Source organism: Myotis lucifugus, unplaced genomic scaffold (assembly GCF_000147115.1).
Source record: "Myotis lucifugus unplaced genomic scaffold, Myoluc2.0 scaffold_2158, whole genome shotgun sequence".
Lineage (NCBI taxonomy): Eukaryota > Metazoa > Chordata > Mammalia > Chiroptera > Vespertilionidae > Myotis > Myotis lucifugus.
In genome coordinates, this window is record NW_005873206.1 from 1 (window position 1) to 8,033 (window position 8,033).

The window sequence follows — 8,033 nt, forward strand, 5'->3', positions numbered from 1 at the left end:
CCCTGACTGGTGCCAGGAAGGAGAAGAAGGCCCTTGAACCACTTTTCCCTGGCCGCTCAGCTCGCCCCGCCTTGTGGCAGGCAAACCCCAGGGTTAGACCAGCCGGAGCCCCACTCCCAGGGCGGGTGGCGAGTGCTAGCGACTCCCGAGTGGGAGACCCCCGAGTGGGAGAGCGTGCTCAGCCCCTTCGTTTCCCATCTTGGCGAGAAGTCCCCGACTCTACACGGTCACAGAACAAGTTGAAGGGACAGCGCCGGAGGTCACAGTTTGCAGAGCCCATTTCTCAATCTTTTATTAGGGGAAGAGCCAACTGTGCTCCCAGCGGGGTTTCTTCCAACTACGTCAGAACGCCTGTGACGCAGAGGCCATCACCACACGCAGCTGGCAGTCCGGAAGGTGGGGCACAGCGGGGCTTGTCACTGGCTGATAAGGTGACGTGGGCCATGTCCCATCACCCTGCGGCACACTTTCCAGGTGAGGCTGCTCCCTGTGCCTCTGCGTTTCGGCTCATCCTACGGGGCCTCCCATGAGTGTTAGGCTGGAGGCAGGGAAGAGACAGGTGCATGATGAGCTGGGCCAAGCTCTGAAGGCTTCCTGGAGGAAGGGGCACACAGGAACGTAGCCCCAGGGAACATGGGCAGTTACTCAGGCAGGTGCCAGGGGAGTTTGCTTAAGTTCCAGGTTCTGGCCTCTCACCTTCAGAGACTATTCAGCCGGGACGATGGTCTCCAAACCTGTCATTATGACAACTATCTTCAGGCAGCTCCGATGCAGGGAGCCTCAGACTTAGAGCTGATGTGGCCCAAGGACTCAGCAGTCAGGCTGGACCCACCCCTGGCCTGGTGGGTGCTGGGATTGCCCTGGGCTGGAGTCTGCTCAGGGAGGGGCTGCGGCAGCCACAGGCGGCCCGCACTGAGCTGTTTCCCTTCGCTTTGGCACGAGCAGTTGGGATGGTGGCTCTCCTGGCCATTCCCACAGGTGAGTTCAGCCAGAGGGCCTGGCGAGGCCAGCAGGCCCACTGTTCCTGGCGCCAGCAGACACAGGACTGCCTGCATGTGCACGCACACACTTCTGCCCAACCTCACGTGGGTTTGCTGATGCAGCTAGATTCATTGGCCTAGCTCAGTGATGGCGAACCTTTTGAGCTCGGCGTGTCAGCATTTTGAAAAACCCTAACTTAACTCTGGTGCCGTGTCACATATAGAAATTTTTTGATATTTGCAACCATAGTAAAACAAAGATTTATATTTTTGATATTTATTTTATATATTTAAATGCCATTTAACAAAGAAAAATCAACCAAAAAAATGAGTTCGCGTGTCACCTCTGACACGCGTGTCATAGGTTCGCCATCACTGGCCTAGCTCATCAATTTGTAAGGCCTTTCTCCCCACCTGTGCCCCTGGAAATCACTGGTTTGGGGAACCTTGTAATCATCGAAGCCTCTGAATTAGTCTTACTCCAGACCTCAAGGCCCCTCCCCCTGGCTGCTCCTGAAACCGTTTCTCAGGACAGGAAACCCTGGTTCACAGACAAATGAGACCAACTCTGGAGCGTGGGCACCTCCACCCCCCAGCCTCCGGCCTTGGTGGCCGGACGTGTCCTCTGAGGGTGATCATGGGAGTGGGGCTAGGGAGGCAGCACCTCCAAGGCCCCTCCCAATGCACCCCCAGCCAATGCCGGCCCCTCTGGAGTGGAAAGTGTCTCTGCAGGAAAGTGTCCCCACCCCCCGCTGCTGCCCTCTCCACCCTCTCCCTGTCCCAAGGACATTTCCATGGTAACAGCTCTTGACATAAACAGGGATTTGAATTGAAGGTGGGAGCTTTGGCCGGGTGCCCAGTCCAAGCCGCACAGAGGGTGGGGGAAGCATGTGAGGACCACGGGAGGCTGGCCTGGAGGAGGAGAGCGGCCAGCAGCACCAGGACCAGTGGGGCTTCTGTGATGCTGGAGGCAGGGTCCTGCGTGTCCTTTCACCTTTCACCAGGCCTCAGCTACAGGACAGGAGATGTCCCTCCCTGCCCCGCCCAAACCTTCGTCCCACCAACGACACTGCCATCGAGGCTCCTCCATTTCTTCCCTGGGTCAGCCACAGCCCTTCAAAGCCCAAATACCCCCGAGGGAGGACAGGCAAGGCGTGGGGCTCCCTCAGAACTGAGCTTTCCAGATGTGTTGTCTCTAGCCCCTCACTTTTGCCCCATCACCCCCTTTCCTCTCCCTTCCCGGACTCTTCACCCCCGACATCATACTGCCTGTCTTCCAGGGGCCTCCCCCCGCCCCCACCAGGAATGTGAGTTCATGAGGGCTCCACACAGGGTGCCTGGCTCTCGGCCGTGGCTGTGCACATGTGTTTAGTGAGAGAATGTGGGTGGGTGGGTGGAGGGGTGGCTGGGTGACTGGTGGGTGGAGGGATGAATAGAGGCCTGCCAAGCGGGCACCAGGGAGGCCAAGCTCACTTGGGCCCCCGCGCGTTCACCCCATGCTGGCCCGGACCCGTCCACTCGGCCGAGAGGACCCAGGTGTTTGGGCTGCCCCTGCACTTGCAGGGGGTGAGACCCCAGGAGGGAAAGTGATGACCACAGTGGGTCAGGCAGGAGTGAGGGTGCTGGGAATTGGGAGGGGTCAGAGCCATCGTGCTCACTACGCCAACCGTCCTGTCACCTGTCAGGGATGGAGCAGGAGGGAATTCAGTGGCTCTCGCCTCATTGGCCTGGCGAGGCCACCCTGCCCTCCCTCCGGTTGGGGTCACCGACCAGGCTGTCCCTGAAGCAGTCTCCTCAACCAGTCCTGCCCGTGGGACCCTCCCCGGCACAGAGGGGACCCCGCCCAGCACAGCCCTAGGCTGGGCCTGGGTGCCTTCTCTCCGACTATTAGGGGGACCTGGCCTGGCCTTGGGGTCTGATCCCACGGCAGGAGCCCTTGTCCAGCACACAGTCCCGTGAGACCTTGTGGGAAGGGTGCTGTGTCCAGCCCCCAGGCCACCCTGACCACTCGGGGAAACAAGTGTCCTCCTGGGCCAGAAGCCTCCACCTGCCACCACACCCCTCAGGCCCTGCCCTCAGCACCACGGACAGCGCCCCACCCAGCTGTCTGTATCCCCCACCACCACCCCGCCCCCACTCTCGCCAGAGGGAGAGGCCAGCTCTGCGCCATCTTGGCCCGTTTCTGGCAGCACAAGTTCTGAAAGCCACGTGCTGCAGAAATGTGACATCGGACCATGTCTCCCCTTCGGACCGCACTCCCTTCCACACACCCATTAGTGACCCAGTGGTTCTCAACCTTCCTAATGCCGTGACCCTTTAATACAGTTCTTCATGTAGTGGTGACCCCCAACCATAAAATCATTTTCGTTGCTACTTCATACCTGTAATGTTGCTACTGTTATGAATCGCAATGTAAATATCTGATATGCAGGATATATTTTCATTGTTCGCGACCCACAGGTTGAGAACCGCTGCAGATACTGTGCCTGTCTCCTGGAGGCCGCACAGGCGCTGTGACCAGGGGGAGGGGAGAGGTGGCTGCTTCCCAGCTTGGAATCTAAAAAGCACCAGTGTCTCCCTTGCAGGGGGAGTGGACAGCAGCCCAAAGGCGACGCTCTCCCACGATCTGGGTTTAAGCTGGGAAACACCCGTGGGAGCCAGGCAGGGCCTGCTGCCCAGCAGACCACACCTAGCCCAGCGTCCTTCGCTTCCCACAGCCCTGGGGGCGGGGGGCGGGGGATGTGCTCCAGGCTGGCGTCTCCATCTCCATGCAGGTCTCCTCTCCCTGGAAGACCTTCGACCTTCAAGTGCAGCTGGTACCCTACAGCTGAACCAGCTACAGGCTCTTTGTATCTGGGCATCGGTATCGATCCCCCACTGGCTGGGCTCCCAGTCCCAGCTCTAAGCGTCCCTGCCGCCACCCCCTGCCCCCTGCCTGCCCCCTGCGAAGCAGTTAATTTCCGCTGGACACACTCCAGAGGAGGCCCGGCCTCCAGGTGGAACACTGCCGAGTGACGACTTGCTTGTGATAAGGAAGAATGATGGGCACTGGGTCTGTCTCCAGGCCACTGACCCACAAGCAAGCGAGTGAGGGTTGGACCGGAGCATAAGGCTGGCACCTCTGAGCCTGTTTCCTCAGCTGCGAGGGGCCTGTCGTGAGGAGGGACTTGGCACCGGCTGGGTGTCTGGAGTTGCTGAATCGTCACTGCCACTACGTCACTATTGTAAGGAGTCACCTGGCAATTACTCCTCTGCTCCTTCAAGGGGAGGTCCCTGTGCCCACAGCTAAGGGGTCCCTGCAGCACCCCAGCTCAAGGGCCTTCAGAGCTCACGGGCCAGGCTCCGGCTGCCGGGCGGCTTGTGTGGGGCTCCATCCCGGCAGCCCGAACCTGAACCTGAACAACAGGTCTCTGACACCTGCTGCCCCTCAAGCCAGCGGCACAGCCAAGCCCTCGGGCGCTGCCCCTGGCCTTCAGCTCCCTGTGAATAAAGGAGAATGTCCTGACAGGCCAGCGGCACAGCCAAGCCCTTGTCCCGGCCAGCTGGCCGCCTGCCGGAGCCTCCCATGCAGAGCCCTCGAAGGAAGGGCCAGGACAGGAGGAGGGGGGAGGGCCAGGTCTTCATTACTCTGCTGTGGATGGAGCTGCTGAGCGGATCGGAGGCCACTGTGGCGGAGGGCAGGCCTGGGTGGGGGAGAAGGCCTAAGTGACCCTCCAGGAGCTTCCAGTCCTCCTTCCAATCCTCCTCCTCCTCCTTCAACTCTGAGCCACCTTGCTCTCTCTCAGCCCCAAACCTGGCACCAGTAGAGATGGACTCCGCCTAGGAGACCCCATCTGTGCCCATGAGATCTGTCCCCAGGACTGAGGCCATGAGACCCCCAAGGCCGGGCCCCTCTGAGGCAACGCAAGAGCACATCAGGATTTGGCCACAGTCCCTCATGCTTGGCGAGGTCTGAGCCCCCAACTAATGGCCCATTTGGAGTCTCATCACATCATATTGGACCCCGCCCTCTGGCGTGCACCCTGCCCAGACCAGGCTTGGCTGCTGCCCGTGAAGCCCCCACACCGCAGGCCCGGGGCCTCCGATGGAGGGAGGAGCCCCTCCCGGGTTGGGAATCGGGACCTGCCCCCTGCTGGCCCCTGGGCCCGACCACGCCCTGAGCAAGGAGGGCTCTGCGCCCGGCGGAGCTGGGGCCGAGCTAAGGCCCTCTCCAGCTTGTGCCCTGGGGCCCCCGCTTTCGGGAGGCACGTATGACCCACAGACCCCGAGCTGGGAAGCTCCAGCCCCGGCCCCTCTGCTACAGGATCTCAGACCAGGCTCAGCCTCCCACCCGTAAACTGAGCAGCCGCCCCCACCCCCCACCCTGGGCTTGGTGAGCAGGGATGCCCTCACCAGGGGAGCGAGCGCAGCAGACTCAGAAAGCTCCTCCTACTGTTGACACCGGGCGGGGTGTCTGCGGCTTCCCGGGAACAATGGCCTTGAGGTGATGCTCAGGCCAGGTGAACCCTCCCTGCAGCACCTTCGGGACCAGTTTCCAGGGGCCTGAGTTCCCACAAACATGGGCTGGAGTCGGTGAGGGTGGGGGTGCCTGGCAACGCAATGGCGGCGGCTGTGGACGTCTGCCTGCAGGGTACACGCCAGAGGCTGGGGAGGCTGCATGGCTCTGGGTCTGAGCTGCTGAGGCCAGTGGAAGAGGTGGGAGAGGAAGCGCCTCGACCCCCAGCCCAAGCCAGTGGGACAGCTGTGGGCCCAGAGGCCATTTCCGGGGCAAGTTTGCCCAGCGAAGGAGTGTTCCCAACAAGGGGCGTGGGGCCTGACCTGCCCCGCATTTCCACCCCGATCTCCACGCCCAGCTCTCCTGCCTGGGTGGGGGAGCTCCTGCAGGGAAGGCAGGTCCCCAACATCCACAGCCTGCCGACTCCAGGGGCGTCCACACCATCCCGTCTCCAGTCCTAGGGGCTAATTCCAGAGGCAGAGGCCCCCTGTGCCAGGGACCGGATCTTCAAATCAGCACATTCGGGGGCGGGCAGGGCTCTCGTACTCCAGTCCTCTGACCAGCACTGACGGGCATCCGAGCTCCCTGAGGCTGCCATCAGCATCCTGGGGTGCTGCCTGCTGAGGGTCCGCAGGGTCCGCAGCGGCCACCCTGCATGGCTGCGCTCGGGCTGGGCTCTGGTGCTGGGATGCTACGGGGCCAGGGGGCGAAGCTGTGCTCCAAGCTTCACTGGGAGCCCCGGTGCCCTGAGGGTCTGGGGTCAGTCGGAGCTTGGCAGAGGCACCGCCAAGCCTGGGGCCAGAGAGCACAGGGAGCAGCAGGGAGAGTGGTTGCGATACACCCACCCCAGGTCCCCAGGTCCCCGGCCCACGGTGGGTCCTGGGCCATCTGGTCTCTTTGTCCCTGCTGCTCCTGTCCCAGGCTCATGGGGGCAATGAGGTCCAGTGAGCCCTCTCGGTCTTGGTCCCTTATGGGGAGGGAACACTGGGCATTCAGCCTCCACACGGGAGCCAGGAGTCAGGACCAGTGCGGTGCCTGTAGAAGGGGACGCAGACCTTGTCGATTAGGTCCTATTGATTAGCGTATTGAGTGGACACAGCCGGACACGTCCCCTGAACTAGTGTCACTCGTGTAGAGTGAGTCCCGCCAGGAGGGGCAGCTGTGCCCCCTGCCTGTGAGGCAGCGTGGCCCCGTTTCATCGCCAGCATGTTCTACGTGGATGGTCAAAAGCACCTGGGCGGGTTATCATTTTGTTACTTTCATCCTGACGAAGCCGAGGCCATCGGCTCAGGAGAGGGCCCGACGCCACCGACACCACAGCTCCTGTCCCGGCAGGGACCCGACCTCCTGCTGCCCCACCCACCGTGCTCCCCGCTGAGCCCGGAGCTGTCTCTCCATAAACCCAGCTCTGCTCCCTGTTGACAAAGACACATCCGCAATAGCTCTTCATGCTCCAAAGCCAGGAGCCGGGAGCCAGCAGCCAGCGCCAGGGGCCTGCTGCTGGGACAGCAAGGGAGCAGGCTCGCGGCCCTCAGGCGCCTTCCTCATTCTGCCATTAAGCCACCAAACTTCCCGCTGTGAGAATAAACAAGTCACCTTTTCTGTCAAAGAACAGTTTGGCTGCCGCCATGTTGGGCTGAGTGACTTGGCAGCCGCTATGTTGACCGTGTGACCTGCAGCTCCCTGGGGGCCACCATCTTGAAATGGCAAAGGCCCACCCCTCCCTTTGAATTAGCCAATCATGAAAGACTGTGCGCCTGAGCTCCAATCAGGAGTGAGGGACAGGTCACGTGCATCAGATTAAAAAGCTGAGCGACACCCTATTGGGTGCACATGCTTCCAGACCATGTGTGTGCACCCTTCCACTTGGAAGTAAAGATATTTGCCTGCTGCCTGGCTCCCAGTGTGCTTTGTGTTCTACCAGGACCCCTGACTTGGGGGGCTCACCTTATTTCTTACAGTTTGGGGGTGCGTCCAGGATCCCGTTTGTCATCACAGGGGGAAATTGGACCCCTCTCCTGAGGAGGTGTGCCCTGCTGCCAAGTTGCAGCGGCCTCGGTGAGGTGGGACAGCCATCACCCCTGGGAGGACTCTGAGCTCAGGATCGAGAGTCAGCCAGCAATGCAGGAAGGGCCCAAGCAAGACCCACGTCAATCAGGTGACCTCATGCATGAGCCAAGGTGGGAATTGGACTAAGAACTACTTTGGTGATTGGGTGTCCTTGGAGGTTGGGCATATGTGACTGGGATGTGTCTTGGACATAAAGTGAGTGCGGAGTTCTGATCTGCGGTTCTGTTCTCCTGCAAGGGAAGTGGCAGAGAGGGACGAAGCAGATCTCGGGGAGTACGAGAAACCTCCAACATGGGGGGTTGAGTACATAGTCACAAGGGACCTGCCAAGGATGGGAAGCAGAAATTCTAGGCCTAGGGAATACATTCCCCCAAAATAGTCCATTGGGAGAATGCTGAGGTTCTGGTGAGGGGCAGTTCCCAAACCAGGGAAAGAAGGCATTGCTCTGCTTTAATGGCTCTTAATACAGGGCATTCTGTGGTGTAAAC

At 60.8% G+C, this 8,033-nt stretch overlaps 1 long non-coding RNA gene across 1 annotated transcript; it reads left to right on the forward strand.

Moving 5' to 3' along the window:
• Positions 1–196: 196 nt before the first annotated feature.
• On the forward strand, positions 197–7,365 carry LOC106695672. Its single transcript, XR_001346713.2, has 2 exons — positions 197–474; positions 6,749–7,365. It is a non-coding gene; the product is annotated as an uncharacterized LOC106695672 (long non-coding RNA).
• Positions 7,366–8,033: the final 668 nt, after the last annotated feature.